Raw genomic sequence first — 24,387 nt, 5'->3', positions numbered from 1 at the left:
GGGTTTTCAGCAGCCACCCAGACTCACAAGGGAGCGTCCAGTCTGAGTTACGTGTACTCCTCAGCCGGGCAGATCTTTGTAAGGTAATCCAAGCTGCTGTGTGGGGAGACCAGCGGGGAAAGTAGAGGTAGGCCATTTAAGAGACATTGTGGATGGAAGAGAGGAATGGGTGTGCGTGGAAGAATTGGCTCTGACAACGGACACCTTCTGCTGCCCTACCCTGCAGCACATCGGCTGGAGCTCCTTTCCGTAGCTGTGTTTCAGGTGTCAGGAAGATGAGGGGTGTTGAGACCCAATCAGATAAAACCCCGTTGGTTTCTGGGACCAATCAGATGGTTCTGTAGTTTTTCAAGGCTTATTAGTCCTTGGGGAGGTGTTTGGGTCCAGGCTGCTCACGGAGAGGAGGAGGGTGTGGCGTCGAATTTTGGCCCGGAGCGAGGAGTTTGGGTAGCCCTCCACACCCCCACTGTGAAAAGGCTGAGATGACGGTGAATTAGAGCAATCTGGCCTCCATTCTGCGGTGAGATTTGTATCTGCGGTTTTGGCCTCGAACAATGAGTCCCGGCTTACTTTTTCTGCTTGTACTTTTATTGTCATTTCTGCTTATTTTTTCAGGATTTATTTTCCCTTCTGCTGTGGCGAGAGCTGATTCACATTGAAGGTTTGGTACAGTCTTACATACATTGGTCAAAGCTCTGTCTTCTACATGCAGCGGAATCAAATGATTCATCAAAATCCCGGGCAAATCCTGACCCTCGCCGTACACTGCGAATTTGCTATGGTCTGGTGGAAGACCTCTCTTGATCTTTTGGGCAGCGACTCAAATCTACATGCCTGGCAACCTCACAGGGAAACCCTTCTAATAAGAGACATGGTTAGCACAACAATTGGAAGCACCAGGTCCTCACACAGACCCCTGTGCTTTCTAAACCCTGGACACCTGTGTGTCCCGCTAATCTCACACATTATATTGTGATCGGCCGAATCGTGGGGCATGGTCTGGTGTAGATTAGGACAAATCGGTTGACACTGATTGAAGGCGTCTGCTCGACGTCATGTTGAAACCATCTTTTTACATGTGACCCAAAACCCATGTTTAAATAAATATGACTCCTTCTGTATATATGGTTCTATTTTCATCTATGTTTAGGGGCGTTCTATGAGCCATGTTTTATATCCTAATGTATAACAAACTGTCCCAAATTACATAGTCATTATTTTCTCATACGGGATCCTTGAAGACATTGACAAAACAAAGCTTCCTCTCTTTCTCTTTCACCCCCCCCTCCCTTTATCAGTCTTTCTCGCTTTCTCTTTCTTTCTCCCCATCTTATTTTCTCTCTCTCGATGTAGCCGTCCTGGTGAGGACTCTAACCGAAATGGCCTTTAGTATAGAGGCTCTTTTGTGGTTGCGTTTCTTGACTAGGTGTTTGTGAAAAAGAACAGGGTTTCTCTCTGCGCTTCAGGTCCATTGCTGTGTTTCTGTTTGGCTTCATCAGCCCTCTTGTTCTATACTCACCGGGGGCCGACATGCTTCGCATTTTATTTTGGAAAGGTTTCGGTTTGCTTGGAATGTCCGTTTATTTCTTATTTTTCTCCGCACATTTTCCCTTGTCTCTGAAACCCCCGCCCCCCCCCCCCCCATCCTTCAGCCCGCCCACACCCCTCCCAACCCCCCCCTCGATACATGCTGGCCAGCTGTACCGGACACGGCTGGGTCGTCTGTGACATTTCGTGAGAGGACATCTGCTCACGGCCCAATTCCTGGCCTCTGAGCCGCCGTGTCCTCACTTTGCATGCTAGCCGCTGTGTCCGTTTCAACGTGAGCTCACCAAGGACAGGGAAACGGTACCAGGGAAACGGCACCAGGGAAGCATAGAATCCTAGGTGAGCTGCGTGGGGTGCTAGGAAATCGTGCAGACGATGCTTTGGCAGAGGGAATGCGTGGAGCTCGTTATTCAAACAGAATGCTTGGCTACTGGTTTTATGTTGTGTTTATCTGTGTGTGTGCATCTGTGAGTGTGATCCGTTAAATTGGGTCATTTTTCAGCCTTTACAGAAGGGCACGCGCGACACGCACTTCTTCACCCAGTGGGCAAGGCAGGCATGTGCTCTGCTAGCCTGTCATTACCGCAGCCTTCATGTGGTCAGTGGGTGGTACAGAGGCCTCTCATTATTGTCATTTTATGACAACTTTCACTCTCTCACAGCCACGCTCCTTCCCCCTCTCATTCCTGCTCCCTCTCTCCCTTTTAGGCACCCCACTCCTCCCCCCTCCCTCCAGCCGCACATCCAGATCTCTGGCTGCTGCGATGGAATGGTGTTTGTTTTTAGTACGTAAACCATACTGACACGTATCCCCAGGGCACGTCTCATTTCTAGTGTTTTGGCGAGGGGGCAAACAATTTGGTCTCAACTGTGGAGGTATGAAATGGGAGATGCAGCCGCGGCATTGTTCTGACAGTTGCCGGGTTCAGCTTCGAATAACCGGGGATAGCTCTGATGTGACCCTGTGCCCGTTCAACGTAAGGCTCATGTTGAACTGTATGTTAACAGAGACTGTGTGTGTCATTAATGTAGTGTGAGAAGACAATCCCCCTCCAGCAGTCACCCACTGTTTATTTTGGACGATTTATTACTTTATGATTTGTTTATGATACACAGTAATATATTATTTTCCCCGACTGCAGTTGGATAAACCGGCCTGTTTGAATTACGAGTTTCACGCCTTCCCAGAGCTATAGGGCGATGGGGTTTATGGAGCTCTTACAGAGGAGTCTCTGTTAAAACCTGGGGTAGAGGGAGTGAGATAGAGTTAGGAATGGAGGGGCCAAGATAGCGCCCGGGAAAATGTGGGAACCCCAGAGTGACAGCGCGTGGGAGTGGGAGAGACTGGTTTTGAGTGGCAGAATGAGTGAATGCGTGGGAGTGAGTGCCAGAGTGACAGTGTGAATAAGTGACAGTGTGAGTGAGTGTGTGTGGGAGCGAGTGTGTGGGAGCGAGTGTGTGGGAGCGAGTGTGTGTGGGAGCGAGTGTGTGGGAGTGAGTGCCAGAGTGACAGTGTGAATAAGTGACAGTGTGAGTGAGTGTGTGTGGGAGCGAGTGTGTGGGAGCGAGTGCCAGAGTGACAGTGTGAGTGAGTGTGTGTGGGAGCGAGTGTGTGGGAGCGAGTGTGTGGGAGCGAGTGTGTGTGGGAGCGAGTGTGTGGGAGCGAGTGCCAGAGTGACAGTGTGAATAAGTGACAGTGTGAGTGAGTGTGTGTGGGAGCGAGTGTGTGGGAGCGAGTGCCAGAGTGACTGTGTGAGTGAGTGTGTGTGGGAGCGAGTGTGTGTGGGAGCGAGTGTGTGTGGGAGCGAGTGTGTGGGAGCGAGTGTGTGGGAGCGAGTGTGTGTGGGAGCGAGTGCCAGAGTGACAGTGTGAGTGAGTGTGTGCGAGTGAGTGGGAGAGACTGGTTTAGAGAAACCCAGCGATGGAGACGTCTGAAGAGAGAGACCGTTACTTGAAGGGAGGGAGAAAGGCTGACATGTTTGCGGAGCGAGTGTGGAGGAAACCTTGAGGCGGTGTGCGTGTGGGCGCGTGGGAGCGGACCGGGTCGCCTGAGGACAGCGCCCCCCCCCCCTCGCCATTCCCTGGGTGTTAAAATATCCTCCTGACATCTTCCCCTCCCCTTCCACAGCCCCCTCCAACTACTGACTCAGGTGTGTTTTAGGAGGGGGGGGGGGGGTTTGAAGTGGGATGGGGGGCAGCGTCCTTCCAGGCGTGTTTGGGAGTGAAGTGTTACGAGGAGAGGGGATTTGGCGCTGTCACAGGGGCTGTAGGGGGGCTTGCTTGTCTACGTTGACAGTCAACATAGCTGACAGTGTCATGCACCCAGTCAAGGCTGAGCCACTCGACTTCATGGAGCTCCAGTGTCTCCAAGGAAAGGCCCCGGCAGGCACGTTAGTCTGTTGCAGTAAAACCCTTGGGTAACTATCTCTCCCCTCTCCCGGTTCTGGCTGGTCCGAGCATATACAGCTCCAGAAAAAATTAAGAGACCACTGTACCTTTTTCTTTCCTTTCCATAAACGTCGGCTTTGAGTGAGGAACAGAAGGGTTAAAATTTAGAGACCACTGCCAATTGAACGCTTCTGTTCCTCTCCAAACTTTCCTTTAAGACTTTTTTGGAAAGGAAAGATAAAGGTGCCGTAGTCTCTTCATTTGTTTCTGGAGCTGTAGCATGAGTGTAGAATTAGCCCTTGTAATGTTAGAATTTAGTTAGCCTCTAATTGAATTGGTTTGGAGAAGCCCCATGACCGGGTCTACTGATAATGCAAAGAGCTGAGACAAAAACCCAGGCGTTTCCTGTGGCTGCTTGAGTATGTTCAGCTGGCTGGGGTGTAAATACATAGCATTTTAATTGTGTCGCCGAGAGTTTGTCACATGTAATTTTTAATTGTGTTGCATGTATTTCTCTCTCTAATCAATGAAAAAGCTATTGTATTTACGTTTATATCTTTGCATCTGATGTGGTTTCTAACATGGGGCAATGTTCCTGTAAAGAAATCATTTTAAATAATTTTCAGGGGCAAGCAAGGCAGCCCCTGTGTTCCAGTTGGTCTTCCAAAGCGATAAGGCAGAACTTTCCATCTGACCCTGCCATCCACTCTGCATGGTCGCCTGACTCTTGTGGCAATCGGCTCCAGAGAAGTGACAAGATATCCCTAGCCGCTACTATGTCATCACTAAAAATCAAAAATGCAGGATTGAAACACCGTTTTATTGTGTACCTCTTCATCTTTGGTTATTTTTGGGTTGACTTGGGTTGAGATTTTCTTGGACTGGACTGCAGGCTGGTGAACGTATGTGTGTATCAGTGATAATACTGATGCTGACACAGTAGTGATGTGCCAACGTTTTCCAGGCATGAGTAGGTATTGCCAGAGCGGTGCTGGTTGTGCCGTTAGGCAGACTCTGCCCTCCCTCAGCCAGAATTCTCCTTCTGTTTAATTGTTTTCCACATACTTACCATCAGACACGCAGTTTGGGAAAACCCCAAGACCTTGTGATGGGATCCCCTGCTTTTGAAAAGTGAATTAAAAGCAGCAACGAGGCTGTGTGCGTGCGTGCGTGCGTGTCAGGGATTCCTGAGAGGCGTCAGGTGGTGATAGGGAAGATGCTCAGCGTCTTCACGAGCCGGGTCCCGTCAGAGATCTGAAGTGGAGGTTGGCTACAGGGGCTGTCACGGTCCATCTGTGCTCGTCGGTGCCCTGAGTCTCCTGGGGTCACCGAGCTGAAAATCACAAAGACATGTGGAATGCCAAAGCCTCGCCAACACAAACACTCAGCAGGCCTGGCCGACCTGGTCCTCAGCACCATCAGGGGCAACACGGCACAGTGCCCTCCAGCCTCCGGCCCAACTCTGGACCCTTCCTTTCCTGGAGGACAGGGGGAAAACGCAGAGAAGCTGAGGGCTTGTGTCTTCACGATCTGATTGGATGAAACAGTCTGAGGTGACCGAGCACAATACAGCTTCAGAATGTAAACTAGCATCGACCTATAGGGTCCCTGGTCCCACACAGTTAAAGGTGAGATGTTCTGCAGACTCAGTCAATCACCGTGTCTTGGAATTTGTCTTGGAATTTGTGTGTCGAAGAAGTTTTCCTCACAACCCTGTACTGGATTATTGTCCCATTTCCTTTACAGTTGCAGGTTTTAGTTTTTTAACTCAGATCCCAAACAAGAACTTTCAAAAGTCACACAATAACATCTCAGACATAAAGATTCCTTGTCTCTGTCTAGGATCTTAGTGCTTGGTACTAGACAAGATTCGGATGCACTTTTAAAGTCTGAATTGCCGCATTAAATTAGGTTCCTGGTATACAGAGAATCCCTGAACAGTGAAAAATCTAAAAGCACTCTGCTGCTGAGTCTGCCTACTTCCAATCTGATTGACGATATTAACATTATTTTAACATCAGCAATACTTGAGTAAAGTTGGCTTTACCGTCTTCAATGATAAATTAATGTATGTCTTTGACAAAAAAGTTAGAAATATTCAAAACTAATTTTTATTAGGACTACACAGAGTGAAGTTTTTTTTATCATGTCTACTTCAACATACATCTCCGGGAAAAATTCAAAGACCACTGCACCTTTTTCTTTCCTTTCCAAAAAAGTCGAAAAGGAAGGTTTTGAGTGAGGAACAGAAGGGTTAAAATTAAGAGACCACTGCAAATTGAACGCTTCTGTTCCTCACTCAAAACTTTCCTTTTCGACTTTTTTGGAAAGGAAAGAAAAAGGTGCCGTGGTCTCTTAATTTTTTCTGGAGCGGTATTCATTAAAATAGTAACAAGCTTTTAAAATGACATTGAAAACCCAAGCTGGTGTATGCAGAAGTTCTTGCCTGTCTGTTGGATAGATACATTTCGATCTATTGTAAATGTTTTAGGTTATGTCTGAATGGTCTGTCCTCTGTCTCTGTCCAAATTCCACCTGGTCATGTTGCTAGATTCTGCCTGACAACTCCTGCTGTTACTGTCCACAGCCCAACTGGTTGTGCCGCTATTTTTGTCTCATCTTCTGACACTCGACTGTGAAAAGCCAACTGACATAAAAACACTTTTACTTTTATATCTATAACCACTGTGAATATATGATTTACTACTTAGGAGTGGGTATTTTTGTCTCATTGGTCAACTGAACGTTTGAATATCTTGATGAACGATTTGGCCTTAAAGGCATATTAAAAGGGCACAAGAGGCTGTGAGCCGGTCTCAACAATAAACTGTATTTTAAATGTGGTATTTTTATTGAAATACTTATGATTATAGTACCAAAAAAAACTAACTGAGTCCTTTATCTTGGCTGGAGCAGTGCTGAGCTGTGGTTTCTCTTCAGTATATGTATATTCACAACAATAGAGAGAGGCCATTTTGGTCCAACTGAATTTTGTTGGCTTCAATGAACCGAAGGGAGCAGTTAGGTTTTTGTTAGGAGAGAAAAAAAAGATGGTTGAATTATGGGTAAAGACAGCTGAAGCTAACCAGGTTTGGTGGTAGTGTACAGTGGGGGGCTTATTGAAAAACAAAAGTACATGACTCAGACACTTCGACTGCAGGCACCCCCCCCCCTCCGAGAAACGAAACTCAACAAAAACACATGAAGTCAAATATATGAAGGAGAACACCTTCAAAAACATAGAACCCAGGGTTCATTACGGCCAAGAAAATGTTCCACGTAGCCTTAGTGTTAATGCCAGAAGCGGGGGGGGGGGGGCTGCGCTGCGATCCATCCTCACATTTGCTATCAATTTAGGGTACTGAAAATAAGCACCACGTTTCTCTTGAGCCGAATGGAGAACGAGGAATGTTTTCCCTATGTAAAAAAAAAAAACAAAAAAAAAGGGAAAAGGGAGGGAGTTAGTGCGAATTGGAGAGGAGGTGAGGGAGAGAGAAAGACAAATGGATGGAGCAAAAGTGAGGATGAGGGGGCTAAAGGAGAGAAAGGGAGGTAGAGTTTGGCTGCGTAATAATCGCACCCTGGGTCCAGATGGGAGGGGGTATCTGAGAGGCGCTGGCTGGGGTGACCTCTGGGTGACCTGGGCTTCTCTCAGCCAAAGCCTTTCTCCACCTGCAGACTACGCATGGCTACAGATGATTACTCCTCTAGTTCTAGTTAACACATAAACACACATGTTTTTGTTACCTCGTGGGGACTGCGCTCGTACTACAACTGTTTCCATATCTGATGAAGGGGACAGTCTTATATGAAGACAAGCGATATTGAATGGGGATGACGTGCCACCCTCCAAAAGGTTGTGTATTTCTATAGAAATGATATCTTTTACATTCTGTGACGTCGGAGGGATAGTTGGACCATGTTGACGCTGCAGTGTCACATGGTTGGCCTTATCTGATCAGAGGTGCTCCTCGGTAAACATATAGGGCAAAGACAACGACTCCTCTCGCACGGTCTGCTCCGTCTAACTCTCCTTCCCGGCGACAACGTGTTGCTCCTGTGTTGGAGAAACAGATGACAGACGAGGAGAAAAAGCAGGACGGAGAGCAGAAAATGAAAGGGGGAAAGTGAGGAGGGAGGGAAAGTAAGAGAGAGACCAGATGTGTCTTTTGTTTAGATTTGAACGGGGCGGAAAGGAAGGGTGTAGGAGTCGGCCCAAGTGGCGGAGGGTTTTGGGGGAGTGTAATGAAACCAAACCATTCATAGTTGAGTGGCTGTGTGTGGGGAGGGAGCCGTACAGTATGGTATGTGTGTGTGATTACCACATTCATTATCCTAATTGCTACAATGGCCCCGGTGGTCGGGACTGGGAGAGAGGAGACCGGGACCGAGCCACGCTGTTAACATTTGTTAGCCTCATTTACTCAACAATTCACGGTGTCTGTCTTTACAGGCAGGGTGGTAGGAGCGGGTCTCCTCCTAGCCTGTGGCACTTTAATAATGAAATAGGATCGCTCAAATCTCTCTGTCGACTGTTGTCTCTGGCTGTGTGTGTTTGTGTGTGTCTGTGTGTGTGTGTGTGCGTTTACTCTGTTCCTAAGCTGGACTTTCAGAGTCTTTATGAGATAAGATCATTACAGTAATATGATTGTGAACAGCCGTGGGTTTCCTAGGGCTCCCGCTGCATATCATTGCTCTCCTCCACTCTGGCCCTAACAACATGCAGCATGTGTTTTTATGGTTTGGCCAGAGGAGCTGTGCTTTTCAACAGTGGAGGAAGACGTGATCAGGATGGTCTGTTACTAGGTGGTTGGCAGGGTCTCTCTCGCTCTCTTTTTCCTACTCTCTCCCTCTCTCTCTCCCTCTCTCTCCCCCTCTCTCGCTCTCTCTTTGGCTGCCTGTAGTGTGTTGTTGGGCCAATGTAAATGAGAACTTCCCAAACCTCACTTTCTACCTTGGACGGGTGTGCTGGGAAGTGGCTGTAGAGGGAGGAAATGGCCTGTGTCTGAGTAAATGACTGAGGGAGTTAGTGAGTGAGTGCAGTGGCCTCGTAGAGCCATCCTGTCCCTGTATTGGACATCTGCAGTGTGATCAGAATGGTTCTGGTTAAGGTCAAAGGTTGTAAGTGCAGACCAGAAGCCCTGCTCGACGTGTTTGTATGTGTGCTGTTCTAGATGAGTATACTAATCCGTGTGTTTGTAGAGGAGCAAGGTGTATTTATTGTGGTTCCCCTCTCTTTGAGGGCCAGGAATGGCGGCGGTGCTATGACGGGAATGGGGGGCTGGCTGGCTGGCTGGCTGGCGTGTAGTGGCGTGGCGTGGCGGCGCTGCCTCAGGTCGTATCGCCGGGGGTTGTATCCTTCATGGGTGATATCACGTTTCCTCATCACATCCTCATTGGCTGCACCCAGCCCCCACATTTTCCTTGGGTCACCACAAACCCACAGGACCTAACCAGACCACACACACACCAAGCGGGAGGCCAGGAGAGGAGGGAGGGACAAAGAGCCAGACAGGACTTGTAGTTTGATATCTTCCAGCGAGCGTGTCTACTGGGGAAGAGAACAGAAAATTGGAAAGATTAGTTTATGGGTGAATGTGGGTCTGGACAGCTCTGGTGGCCATGGGTAGAGACCCTGGAGGGAAGGAGAGACCGAGAGGGGAGCGAGGAGAGACGGAGAGGGGAGCGAGAAGGAAAGACAGAGTGGGGAGTAAGAAGGAGAGAAAGAAAAGGGAGCAAGGAGGAGAAAAATAGGAGGAATACAGAAGGAGAGACGGAAAGGGGAGCAAGGAGGAGAGACAGAGAGGGGAGCAAAATGGATAGACAACAAAGGGATTGAGTAGGAGAAAAAGAGACATAGAGAGCCTTCAGGAAGTATTCAACAACCAGTTGAGACACAGAGGGCCTTCAGGAAGTATTCAACAACCAGTTGAGACACAGGGGCCTTCAGGAAGTATTCAACAACCAGTTGAGACACAGAGGGCCTTCAGGAAGTATTCAACAACCAGTTGAGACACAGGGGCCTTCAGGAAGTATTCAACAACCAGTTGAGACACAGGGGCCTTCAGGAAGTATTCAACAACCAGTTGAGACACAGGGGCCTTCAGGAAGTATTCAACAACCAGTTGAGACACAGAGGGCCTTCAGGAAGTATTCAACAACCAGTTGAGACACAGAGGGCCTTCAGGAAGTATTCAACAACCAGTTGAGACACAGGGGCCTTCAGGAAGTATTCAACAACCAGTTGAGACACAGGGGCCTTCAGGAAGTATTCAACAACCAGTTGAGACACAGGGGCCTTCAGGAAGTATTCAACAACCAGTTGAGACACAGAGGGCCTTCAGGAAGTATTCAACAACCAGTTGAGACACAGGGGCCTTCAGGAAGTATTCAACAACCAGTTGTTTCCGTATTTTGTTGTAAATATAAAATTAATTCAATTTAGATTTAATGTCACTAATCTACATTATACATATTCCAGAACTTTAATATCGCAATTAGTTCATAGAAAATGTTCATTAATTAATTTAAGCCAAATAAGTTTTAGGAAAACTATTTGTGCGTTTACAGAATGATCATGTACAGTACATCACTATATCCCACACATAATAACATGTACAGTACATCTCTATATCCCACACATAAGAACATGTACAGTACATCTCTATATCCCACACATAAGAACATGTACAGTACATCTCTATATCCCACACATAAGAACATGTACAGTACATCTCTATATCCCACACATAAGAACATGTACCGTACATCTCTATATCCCACACATAAGAACATGTACCGTACATCTCTATATCCCACACATAAGAACATGTACCGTACATCTCTATATCCCACACAAAAGGCAGCGTGGGATGGGTGGGTCTGTGGTCGGGCCTGGGTCCATGTGTCTAAGTTACATCAACATGAGAGAGTTTGTCCCTTCTGTCTTTCTCTTCTGCAGTTTTTGGTGCACTAACAGACACACATAAATAGCTACATTAAACAACAGCAACATGTTTGTCCTTGTGTCCGTATGTGCGATTTTGTGGCAGCCATGACAGCTGAGTCCCATTCCTCTCTCTCACTACCTCTCTCTCGTTCTCCCTCCCTCTCTTTCTGTGGCACGGGGGCTCCCTGGCGGGCTGTGTTTGAAGTGGCTTCTGGGAGGCCATGGAGCGTGCTGGAGGTCAGGGGTTACAACAACTGCGCCTCCCAGCCCCCCCCCCCCCCCCCCATCCTCTCTCTCCCCCCAAACCCCCTCGGCCCCCCTTTCATGTCACACACAGCCACAGATCACTTCCAGATCCTCCTGACACGTCACAGGGGGGAGAAAACCCTTCAGCTTTTTGCTCCCTGCTGTTTTGATGAGTTGAGGTATGACTATGAAACCCACACTTATATGGGACTCTTTGAAAAGTAACAACACATGTTTCTGTGGCCTTAAATGCCACACATTTGGGTTTCATATGTGTAATCATCTGGTCAGCTACAGATACATTTATCATTTGCTCAGCGAGGTGTGAAATTGAGATGTCATTGGCTTTACCTGTCTGGAGTTCAGATTTCTCTGATAGTTTATACATCGCTGTTTACCTCTTTCCTCGTTTCTTTCCTGGTCCCTTCTCACTCTCTGTTCACTGCAATGCTTCTCTCGTCTAGTGTCTGGCTCTCTCTCTCTCTCTCCTGTAATGTCTGTCTTTTACAATCTCTGTCCTGCATTGTCTCTCTCTCTCCTCTAGTCTCTCTCCCTCTCTCTTTCCTGTAGTGCTAGTCAGTCTCTCTATGACTGTACCTCCTCCCCGTATCGCCATTCCCCCCCTCTGTAACATCTGTTTCCAGGGAGAGGTGGAGGGATGGAAAACTATTTAGAATTAATTAGTGAGCTTTCAAGTGATAAGAGGCCTGCAGCCCTCCACCCACCCCCCCGATGCTCAGAGCCCCCTCCTCACCCAGAGCCAGTAGATCACCCAGGGCCAGTAGATCACCCAGGGCCAGTAGATCACCCAGGGCCAATTAAAGAGGAAGGGAGGTCAGCGGCCTTCTGTCAGGCCTCATCAGTGGTTGTGTCACCGGACAGGGGCCACACCGGCCCTCAGCTCAGCCCTCCACCCCAGGAGCACCGAGTGCTTCAAGTCGTTCGGTACTTAGTCACGCTTCTTCTAGCTCCCAGAGTTCATGGCGATGTGTGGGTTCCTCAGTCAGTGTGCTGTAGCCGTGCGTCTCTGTGTTTGCAGGCCTTTATCTACCTGCTTGCCATTATGAGTTATGAAAATGCACGATGACAACGACTCTGTTTGAATTGAGCGCTAGTGACAGTCAGTAGGAATGATACTGGTCATGGGGGTTGAGGTAGAAGGATGCTTGACTGGGCAGCCCAATCTTTTTACATTTTATTTTGTGTAGTGATTTACACTGTTAGAAAGTTACTGTTGTTGTTGGTTTATTCTAATTCATGCAAATGTATTCAGTTACAGTTGATAAAAGTTGGAAATCGTTTTAAGTTGAAGACCATCTGAAAGTCAGTTTGGTGTTTTTGCCTGTGTGTCAAGTCTGTACTTATTATCATTCTTATGTTCCCATTGTTACGCTTTAAGTGTCCATTGTTTCTCTATGCACATATTTAATTGACAACATCCCAGCTGTGCTAATTTCAGCCTGCAACAACAAATAATACAATTTGCAAACTTAAGCTACTGGCTATCTGTCACCTCATGAAAATATAAATTATATACACTGCTCAAAACAAATGTAGGGAACACGTAATAATTACAGTATGACACCAAGTCACCTGTGTCACCTTTTTTGGTGCACTGGATTCACTGGAGAGGCAACAGCAAGACAACCCCCCAAAAAGGAAATGGTTTTGCAGGAGGTGGCCACAGACAATTTGTCTCTCCTAATCCATCCTGAATGATTCTTCTCTAGTTTTGCGTTTTGCTAGTGTCCTTGTCACTATTAGTGGCAAGAAGTGGTACCTGCAGCCCATTCAGGTTGCACAGACAGGGGTAGAAGAGCATCAACTAGTATCTGCTCCTTTGTTCGAGGAGGCAAAGGAGATGCACTTCCAGAGCCCTACAAAAGGACCTACAGCGGGCTACAGGTGAGTAGCCTGACGTCCTTTAGTGGGACTTGAGCTCACAGCCCAACACCGTGCAGCTTGATTGGCATTCACCAGAGAATACCAGAATTGGCTGATCCATCATTGGCGCCCTGTTCTCTTCACAGATGAGAGCAGGTTCACACTGAGCACATTTTACAGAGTCTGGAGATGCCATGGTGAACGTTATGCTGCCTGCAACATCATCCAGCATGACCAGTTAAGCGGGGGGGCAGTGATGGTCTGGGGAGGCATATCCTTAGAGGGTCGCACAGACCTCCACGTGCTAGCCAACAGTACCCTGACTGCTGTTAGGTAACGGGATGAAATCCTCAGATCCATCGTCAGATCTTACACTGGTGCAGTGGGCCCTGGGTTCCTCCTGGTGCAGGACAATGCCCGGCCTCATGTGGCCAGAGTATAGGCAGTTACTGGATGACGAAGGCATTGATGCCATTGACTGACCCTCACGTTCCCCAGACCTGAATCCAGTTTTGGACCTCTGGGACGTTACTTATCAGTGCACAGACTATCCAGGAGCTCACTGATGCCCTGATCCAGGTCTGGGAGGAGATCCCCCAGGACACCATCCGCCGTCTCATCAGGTGCATGCTCAGACATTGTCGGGAATGCATACAGGCACATAGAGGCCATACACACTACTGAGTCACTTTATGAGTTGCCGTAATGAAATTCATGCAAGTTGGAACAGTTTACTTTGATTTTCAGTGTGAGTTTGAATCTAGATTCTGGTTTCTATTCAACGTTGTTTCGTCATGTTACTATAGACCCTTTGCTTTGGCAACACATATAGCTGTACACATATGTTACTGTATGGATGCTCTGCTTTGACAAGCATATACAGACAGTCTGCTCTGACAACATATATAGCATGTTACTATATGGAGACTCTGCTTTGACAATGCGTACAGCATACAGACACTGCTCTGACAGCGTGTAGAGCATGTTACTATGCAGACACTCTGCTCTGACAGCATGTATACTGTAGTATGTTCACGTTAATGTTCATTTATTTCACAGGTTCTCTCTCTGAGAAACACAAATACACACACAAAACACCAATGACTTGGCAGTATTATAACAAAGTTTTACTGACAACTCATCATTGGCCCAGATACACACACAGAGGCAGAAAACGGTTGATTAAAGCTGAATGAAGACAGAATCTGCAATAAATAGCAATGGAGAGTTGGCATTCATGTCCAGATTGTGCTTTGTTGAAATGTATTTGCTGCTAGTCTGTTAATCCGGTGAATTGGTGCCAGTGGACTGTGAGATTGAGAACACGTCATCTGAATGCGTAGGATGAGATGTTCTATTTTCAATGTATGTATTATGAAGCAACATAAAAACATTTAAAGATTTTTTTCTAAAAGTGCTGTCCACTGCTGTTCCACTGCTGGAAACATTTCAATAAATGTTTCTGGTTCGTGGTAGATCAATTCGTTTTTAATTCTCTTTTGATTCCAGAGAGAATCTTCGTTTTCTCAGGTAGAACCCTTGTGACACAGGATTCAACATGAAACCCAAAAGGGTTGTATCTGGAACAGAAAAGGTTCTACAAAAATGGCTCTCCGATAGTGACAGAACCCCCTGAGGCAGCCTCAGTCCCGATGACAAGATATTGAAATTCGTCAGGGCAAACGGGAACGTGTAAATTGTGCGTTCGGACTCCGTTCAGTTCTATCATGCAATCAACCAATTTCAGCTCCTCCTAATGAAAACATCTTCCTGTGGCCATAGGGACAGTTGAACAAGCCTTATGTAACCCATTTTCTAAGAGTGTCCAAATGTATTGTGCATTCCCCCTAATATAATCAGCCAGTAGCCAGAAGCCTACACAATATTGTCTGACAGCGCTAATTTGATTCACCCCTGATTCACTGAATGAATCAAATATTGGCTTGCAATATTGTCAAAGGTGGCCAAACAACCCGAAGACCTGCTGAGCTAGCTACATTCTAGCCTGAACACAAGCTCAACACGACCTTGACATGCAGACTTGGGTGTGTTGCAGGGCTGGATCAAAAGCTGTGTGTGTGTGTGTGTGTGTGTGTGTGTGTGTGTGGGGGGGGGGGGGGGGGGCTTCATGGAGGGCACGGCAGTAGATTCCAGGCGTGTGGGATCAGAGAGCGATTCCTCGGCTGAACCTGCAGGATCCACCCAGTGGGTTGTTAGAACATACCAGGCAACCTCCTCCGAAACGTGCCCCATTCTCCCCAGACGGTGCTGAGCGTATTCGCACCAGCCTCCGCCGGAACGCGGGCTCTGTCTGTGTGCCGCGGCTGTGACCTGAGCTCCTGGCCGCTGTGGTGCAGGCAATGACATGGACAGCTGCGCCATCATTCAGGAGACCGCTGAGCACTTCTTTGACTGGGTGATTTGCGGCGAATCCTAACCGTAATCATAGCGCAGAGGTTGGCTAACTAGCTTTCAAGCTAATCTTACCTGCTAGATAACTGTTGCAGAGCTTGACAAAATATTGTAACAATCTCTGCTCGCTGCAAAATCAGCTCGCGAACACTGCTGTTATTGTGGGGGCAATATTAAGCGTTGTGGGGGGCAAGTATTGATTTGAACTGAAGTTGAAAATGAAAAGACATTCTAATGAGCACAACAGTGGTGGACCCACACATGCTATTCCGAGAGTTTCTCAGGGTAGTAGCCAGTATTCAGTTTGACGTACTGTCGCTACTCTTCAAATTTACAGTGAAACCGTACAGAACAAAGCGTAATATGCCGTCCTCCTACCACCAGGGCCATGCAGCACTGCATCTCTGTCCTCCTCTTTGTCTCTCCTGTGTGAGAACAGTAGCTACAGTGTTAACAACATTGCCTATGTTAACTGTCGGTAGTGTATTGAATTGTTGTCTTTTGAATCACAATCATCGATACTTGCATTTCATTTTATTTTTCCATAAAGAAAAGTGAGAAGTGAGAGCTTGTAATGGTTCGGCCTATAGGAAAAACATTGCCTGTATTTTGTCCGTGTGCCAAATGGAAAAAATAAGGTTTGTTGTCCATGTCAAGGAAACAACATTTATTTCAGAAATAACAATAGGTTTCCCAGGTCTGTGAATTACCCAATAAAGCTCCAAGCACCTGTTTTATACAAGCCCAGTATGTATATACATGTGTCCATTCTGAGCCAGAATGACATTAATCACCGTCTCTTTCTTTTCTGTCCTTATGTTGCTGCCGTGACCTCACGTGGCCTTCACAACTGCAGGTAAGATTCCTTTGCTTTTCCCACTACTGTCCTGAGCCAAACCTCCTCTCCCTGCCTTCACGCAAAGGTTCCATGTTCATAGACCACAGTTTGTTTCGGTCAAAGAAAAAATACTGAATTTATTGCTAAGACCATTGCACTGTTAATGTTGGGATTAAAGTAAACCAACCCTAATAAGTAACAGCCACCAGTTACTTTCAACACCCCAGTTCCAGAGGTAAGCATTATGAATGCATAACGGCTACAGACCTGGGCCCTCCAGAGTAGCGTCAACGCATGTGTCCTTCAGTCACAGGTAAAGAGCCAACACAGGCAAACACAATACATATTCTGTACTACCTGGGGTGGGGGGGGGGGGGACTGTAGTGCTTACTGTACTCTCTCCTTCCCTTCTCCTTTCCCTCCGTAATAACGCGTTCTTTGGCCTCCTCCTCCTCCTCCTTGTCAGCCCAGCTCTGTTTGTACATGTTTACCTCTAGCTCTCTACCAGATGGCTTCTGTTAAGACTGTACGTTTGACAGCTAGGGCTTTTTTAAAAATATTATTTTAAGTAGTAAGGATTGCTGAGACCTAAAGGAACGAAGAAGGACAAGTGGGGGGGGGGTGAACGGAAATTAAAACAGGGGTGGAATAAAATCCCCGGCGTATTAAAAGCAATTATTCCATCACTTGATGAGCCCAACTTTTTGAACGTTTGGTTCGTTTCCCTGTGTTTTCTTCAGTAAAAACAAGGGCCATATAATGTAATATTGATTTAAATCACATCTGTTAGGGAGATTTCATCCACCCCCACTCCCTGAGTTCAGCGTCTCTTAGAAAGGACCAGAAGCTGGGTGGCTCTGCCAGAACGGACCAGGCACTGGGTCTGCCAGAACGGACCAGGCACTGGGTCTGCCAGAACGGACCAGGCACTGGGTCTGCCAGAACGGACCAGGCGCTGGGTCTGCCAGAACGGACCAGGCGCTGGGTCTGCCAGAACGGACCAGGCGCTGGGTCTGCCAGAACGGACCAGGCACTGGGTTTGCCAGAAATAATTGCTTGTTTGCTGCTATTTACTTAAAATCTGTCAAAGCCTGAGAGAAAGCCGTAGAATGTGGCAGCCGCAGCCCAACGTAGCTCAGTCATTATCTCCCGGTGGTGTTCCTGCCCACTTCAAGAGGCTGGACACCCTGTGTGAACGTGGTGGTTGTGTGCACGTGTGTTTGTGGATGTATTTGTGTGTGCATGTTTGTGTTTAAGGTTGGTTGTGTGTTTGTGTGTGCATGTGTTTGTGTTTAAGGTTGTTTGTGTGTGTTTGTGTGTACGTGTTTAAGGTTGTTTGTGTGCATGCGTTTAAGGTTATGTTTCTGTGTGTGTTTGTGGTAGTGTTTGTATGTGTGCACGTGTGTATTTGCAGTTTTGTTAGTGTGTGTGTGTGTGTGTGTGTGTGTGTGTTTTTGGGTGCGCATTCTATGTATGTTTCTTGGTGTGTGTTTGTGTGTGTGTGTGTGTGTTTGTTGGTGTCCTTTGGCGTGCACGCACGTGTGTTCATTTCTGTGTGCACGGTGCGCATATGTTGTCCTGATGGACAGTAGTACGTTGTACAAATGAACAAGTCCCATACGCAGTGTGGTGGTGGCCCTGTTGTGTCAGAGGGTGTTACATCTGTTTCTGCAGGTGACCTCCTTAGATCAGTGTGTTTAATGCAGTACCGTTGCTGTTTCATTTCTGCTGCTGGCCTGTTCTTTACCAAAGTGATTGTGGTGTTGCTGTTTGCAGGGCAGTGAGTCTGGAGTCTGGCTGAGCTCTGCTCTGTGCCAGGCCACTGTTCTCAGTGTCTCCCTCCCTCCCTCCCTCCCTCCCAAAGAATCACAAACAATAAACCCTCTGTTACTTTAACCTCCTCACGTGTTTTCACTCCCTGGTTTCCTCTGTCTTCCTCTCCTCCTCTCTAACACATTCAGTTTTAAACATTGTGATTTGTTTGGGTTCGGGCCCTCTGTCGTTTCCCCCTCTCCGGTGGTTGGGTCTTCTGAGCTTGTGTCATGATAATAATGGAGGCGCACTGTACACAACCTGCCACATCTAAACTCCATCACCACTGCTGATCCTAATCCCACTGTAGGCCGAACATTAATCACCCATTCAACTACATCACGACTAATAACCCCACTTGGGTTAGTGACAATGATAATTAGAGTATCATAACAAAGCCGTGGGTGTGTGTGTGTGTGTGTGTGTGTGTGTGTGTGTGAGGAGGGCTGTGGGTGTGTGTGTGAGGAGGGCTGTGGGTGTGTGTGTGTGAGGAGGGCTGTGGGTGTGTGTGTGTGAGGAGGGCTGTGGGTGTGTGTGTGCGAGGAGGACTGTGTGTGTGTGTGTGTGAGGAGGGGTGTGTGTGTGTGAGGAGGGCTGTGTGTGTGTGTGTGTGTGTGAGGAGGGCTGTGGGTGTGTGTGTGTGAGGAGGGCTCTGTGTGTGTGTGTGTGTGTGAGGAGGGCTGAGGGTGTGTGTGTGTGAGGAGGGCTGTGGGTGTGTGTGTGTGAGGAGGGCTGTGGGTGTGTGTGTGTGAGGAGGGCTGTGGGTGTGTGTGTGTGAGGAGGACTGTGTGTGTGTGTGTGTGAGGAGGGCTGTGGGTGTGTGTGTGTGAGGAGGGCTGTGGGTGTGTGTGTGTGAGGAGGGCTGTGGGTGTGTGTGTGTGAGGAGGGCTGTGGGTGTGTGTGTGAGGAGGGCCGTGTGTTGCTGTAGTATGGCATCAGCTCCTCATGACCGGGATGGGAGGCGACCATGGCGGGAGAGCAAACAGATGTTGCCCTAATGAGATTTGTCTCCCATTCCTCCATCTTGCTGCACACTCCTGTCCCAGATACTCCAGAACCCAGTGAGGACAGAACCCAGTGAGGACAGAACCCAGAGAGGACAGAACCCAGAGAGGACAGAACCCAGTGAGGACAGAACCTAGTGAGGACAGAACCCAGTGAGGACAGAAGACAGAGACTCCAGAACATAGTGAGCACATAACCTAGTGAGGACAGAACCCAGTGAGGACAGAAGACAGAGACTCCAGAACATAGTGAGCACATAACCTAGTGAGGACAGAACCCAGTGAGGACAGAACCTAGTGAGGACAGAACCCAGTGAGGACAGAAGACAGAGACTCCAGAACATAGTGAGGACAGAACACAGAGACTCCAGAACACAGAGACTCCAGAACATAGTGAGGACAGAATACAGTGAGGACAGATCACAGTGAAGACAGAACACAGAGACTCCAGAACACAGAGACTCCAGAACATAGTGAGGACAGAATACAGTGAGGACAGATCACAGTGAAGACAGAACACAGTGAAGACAGATCACAGTGAAGACAGAACACAGTGAAGACAGAACACAGTGAAGACAGAACACAGTGAAGACATTGAAAAGGAGATGTGATGATGACGTCATTTGAGCTGGTTGTACGGTATAGAGACCCTGTAACCTGGCAGTGTAACTATTCGGTAAGGTGGGCTCTGGCACCGACCCCCCTGCTGGCATGTGGGGCACCTTCCACTATCCTGTATGTGCTGGACCAAGTCTAGAGGTCTCATCAAACTGAAACAATGGAGGGCAGTGCTAACTAAGCCTGATGAGATGAGGCTTGAGTCCAGGTCCAATACAACATCATGTAATGAGCCTGAAGGTCAGTGATGTTATTTTTTGCTGAAGTGAACTATTCATTTCCACTGTTGTGGACAACGTGGCAGCGAATGGAGGCAGAATGTATAAAGGAAGGAGAACAGCACGGATCAGGGAAACACACAGCTGAATATAATCACTCATATGTGGACCCAGGGTTCATCTATAAACAGTATACTTACATGAAAGAATTACAATTGGACTTTGAGTTCATACATATATCTCTTCATAATGTAATTACATGCAGACTCGTAAGTTCATCCATATTCATCTTCATGAATTAATTACACGTACGGCCTTAAGTTTATCCGTTTATATCTTGGTTAAATAGACTCATGGTCCCTCCGTCGCCTGTTGGTAAGTGTATGATGGATTCTGCCAGTTCCAATTCGTGGGCCTACATCTCCACACATGGGTCACACTGGGCACACTCCCTGTCTCTTAATGTCCGTTTTCCTCTTTGTTCTTGTTATAATTATTTAGTCAGTGGGATGTTAAGTCGGTACGGTCGCAGCATAATAAATCCTAGAGGAGGGCCACCTATCACAATAATTAAAACAAAACAGATACCGTAGACAATTAGACCATTATTTCACATTACCGCCTGTCAGCTGAATGCAAATATGCAAACGGACTTGAAAGTGGGCACTATGTACCCTCTTCATATTGTTGTGGTGCCAAGTGGCAGAGGAACTCTAATACAGATGTATGAGACGCATTGGTTCAGGGCAGGCCAGTCTGATGGTTGTCGCCAAATGTCATTACACTTTTTCATTTTTTGTGACAGATGTCTCTTTCCATTTGTCAAAATGCAGGTGCACTGCGCACCGTTTGCACACATGCCTTATGTTATGAGTGGACAGAACAAACATGGGCAGCCAAATAGAGTGCCTTTTCTCATGACTGTTTGAGAATCTCATGAAAACATGATTACTGGTTATGTTTATGCCACACTACAGTTACTACATGATCAAATGTTGACAAGTTTAACTTTAACACTTACCAACACAAATATATTACACTAAACCCAGCCTTTAAGACCCTGTTTTGTTTTACATAAATCTCAGAATGGAATGGGTGCTTTTTTTTTTGCATTGCGCACACACACACACACACACAGCCATAATGTCAGGCTGGGTTATATGCAGGGAATCTAGCCTATTCTCAGAGCTCAACTGCTAGGCAGTGTTTGCACAGAATGCTAGCATATGTGTAACTTCCATACTTTATTGAACTTAGACCACAGCCTGAAACTCCCTATAGTTTCACACTGAGCCGCAGAAGACCCAAAAAGGCCCAGAGGGGAAAAAAGTGGGGTTACTTGGTGCATTCTCCAAAGAATAACCTCACTTAAGCCATTAGAAGCTGCAAGCGGAATGAAAAGCAGACTTCTAGCTCTGTTTTGGAGGAGGAGTGCTGAGAGACAGAGGAGTGAGAAAGACAGAGGAGTGAGAAACACATAGAGGAGTGAGAAACACAGAGATGTGAAGGGACAGAGGAGACACAGGGGAGTGAATACTTTTATTAATTTTCATGTGACCAGATGGGTTGGAGAACCTTTACTGTACACCAGTGACTTAGCCAATATGACACAGAGGTGCCATGTCTTCATTTAAACACTCTTTTCAGAGAATGTTCTTACCCAGCATGCCATGCAAACTTGTAGTGAATTCAAAGTTTTAAAAGGCCTCTAAAGTTTGATGTTTTCACTTAAGAAGTCAGAATTCATTTATCCTAACAAAAGATGAATCACATTACATCAAAATATGAATAGAATTACGATCTACATAAAGATTAGCATTTGCTCTAAGTGGAGGATTGGTCTTCTGCTGTGTGAAATTGGATGCATCTGTAGCACATCTAATACACAGTAAAAAGGAGCTGTAAGTGGTGGGCCATGGGCTTTGTGGTCTGTGTACGCAGGCCTTCAGCTGGCTCCAGAGCTGGAGATAGACAGATGGATCGGGGTACACCAGAGGCCCACTGTGGGGAAACTTTGCCCCAGATAGTCATCTCTTCTCTGGCTGCAGGCTGTAGCCACCTCCAGAACCTTGCACCATTTTACACCCCATTTCACTCCACTAACACACTACAAAACATGGTCCTGCTCTTTGGGACGGAGGTGTGGGGGGGCGAGGGGAGGTTAACAAACAAGCACCACATCCTTTAACTCCATAAATGAAGTCTCTAAATAAACTCCCTGAATGAAATGTCTAAATAAGGGAAGTAAACCAGGGAATTAACTGCACTGGACACCACTGAACCATGCTTGGAAAAGGGAGAAGTCGGTCCCTGCTATTAGACATATATAGCCGTACTCTCGTTTGGTTATTAAAAATCATTGATCCACCCAAACATAACACAAAAGGACAAAATCATAAACAACAACACATTTGAACGATTCTAATTGGTCCCAGAAACTGATGCCAGAGCCAGAATATATGTTGTTTTGTAGAGCACCCCTCCATTTGACATCACCACAAAGAACTTTGTGGAACTAACAGGTCTCAAACTGTAGTAAATAGCTCATGATTTTGCAGCAGATTTTGTCAGGCAAGTTTTACTGACAGATCACTGATTTGTTCGCTTACATGTATGCACAAAAACGCACAAAACACACATACTATTCTTCCTTCTCCTAGTCATTGTGTTTTAAATCTGTTTCTGCTTGATTCAGAATGTGAGGCAACAAGAAGAGGCACACTCTTTAGATGAAAATGGACTGAAAAGAACCCCAGTTTGTTTGCACGTATCAGACAGGATTAAAAGGCGCCTGCTTCTCGACTCAGAAGAATGATGAAATATCCCGCCATTCTTGGAGATAACTTACACGTGGGAGGTGTGCTACGTACATTAAGCCATGAAGGGGGTAAATGAATGGCATAAATGCCTGTTTAAAACACATGTTAGGAGAAGATACATTAGAATAAGCCCACTTTCCTTCAAAACCCTCTATGAAATATGTGTTCCTTTTCACTACGGTAAATGGGAGATTTCCACCTCGTGAAATAACTAGGGTTTATAATAATCTGTGTAAACGTGTGGGTACTGTTGGTGGCTGTTATGATAACGGCTGTGGGTGTTGAGTTCTAAGATATAGTGAATGATGCTCTGCAGTCCCCAGTTTAAATATTCAACATATTTAGGTGTGTTTTCTGGAAGCCGAGCCCAACTTCAGAGATCTTTCTTTTTTATTATCATTCTGATTATTATTCCAGTAGCACCTGTTTGTACTTAATGGTGAAACTACAGTGACCGAAGCAACTTTAATGTTGCACTCCGGTCACAGCCCGTTTGAATTGACGGGCTCCCCCCGAAAACACACAGTTTTAAAAACAGACTGTTATCTTGTCTCAGACAGTGCACCCCCAATCCGACTCCCAATCAAAATGAGGTTCAGGTGTGCAGCAGGTTGTTTGAGGAGGGGGGCACACCACCCTCTGTCCTCATAGATTAGAAGCAGTCCGGTTATTGGTTTTCAAGTAGGACTTTTCCGCATGAAAGAGCACAACATCCAATCTCCTTAGATCCTTCCTCTTACATATCAATGTTCTTGAATCAGCGTCAGTGACGCTGCCTGTTTCACCTCGCTGCTCTCCGGTCTATGGAACAGCTTTGTCTAGCAATGTGCTACACATTCCTTTAACTTTAACCCTGTGTGTAAAATTCAGAACGTATTGTGGTTCCCAGGGTTCCACCATGCAATGTTGTACTTGGTCAGTAGAACCTGTATCTTCGCCTCAAAAGGAAAGGATGTCTTTGGCGATATCAGCATTATGGTACATGGAATGGGAGACAGAGTGGTTAATACAGTCCAGAACAGTGAGCCCAGGGCCTTTCTGAACATGGTCCGGGACTCTGCTGTCAGTGCTTCGGAGGGAAGCTGGTTCCACCATTCAGGACAGAGTTGAGTTTTGAATGAGCTGAGGGGGAGCTCTCCTCCCACAGGGTTGGAGCAAAAGACCAGAAGTGGTAGAACATAGAGCTCGGGTAAGGATGTCATTTTTGAGCATTGTGAAGGGTCATTTTCCATTTATTCCTTTCTAGGCATGCGCCAAGGTTTTGTGGTGGATACAAGCTTCAACTGGAATCCAGTGGAGTGAGCGAAGGAGTGGGGTGACATGGGAGGATTTAGGTTGACTACCAGGCAGTGGTTTTCTGGCTATGTTGATGGCACCAGCAGGGAGCACCACCAACAGTGTGTTGCAGTGGCCCAGGTGTGAGATTGATTAGCACCTGCATCGCTTCCTGTGTCAAGGAAGGTCTATACAAAGGTTGAGGAGCGCCAACCTGCATAAGCGAGGCAGCAAATTGATGTTTGTGGAGAACGACTGGGTGTTGTCTAAGGTTAGCGCCATAGGCAGCCACTGGCTCAATCTGGATGTCCGTGTCACTCCAGTCCTGTTTCACAGGTCGTTGAGATATAAGGCCACTCTGATCCGTCTCCCAATA

At 46.9% G+C, this 24,387-nt stretch overlaps 1 protein-coding gene and 1 long non-coding RNA gene across 15 annotated transcripts in view; both read left to right on the top strand.

Moving 5' to 3' along the window:
• Window positions 1-24,387, top strand: part of nfixb (nuclear factor I/Xb) — a 143,032-nt gene that overhangs the window by 62,539 nt on the left and 56,106 nt on the right. The gene's annotated exons all lie outside the window — the stretch shown is intronic.
• LOC109616324 lies at window positions 15,185-17,522 on the top strand. The gene is made up of 3 exons (XR_002197434.3): window positions 15,185-15,431; window positions 16,284-16,578; window positions 17,056-17,522. It is a non-coding gene; the product is annotated as an uncharacterized LOC109616324 (long non-coding RNA).

This window comes from Esox lucius, chromosome 11, assembly GCF_011004845.1.
Source record: "Esox lucius isolate fEsoLuc1 chromosome 11, fEsoLuc1.pri, whole genome shotgun sequence".
NCBI lineage: Eukaryota > Metazoa > Chordata > Actinopteri > Esociformes > Esocidae > Esox > Esox lucius.
Note: the sequence above shows the minus strand (reverse complement) of the source record. Positions and strands in the feature narration are given on the sequence as shown.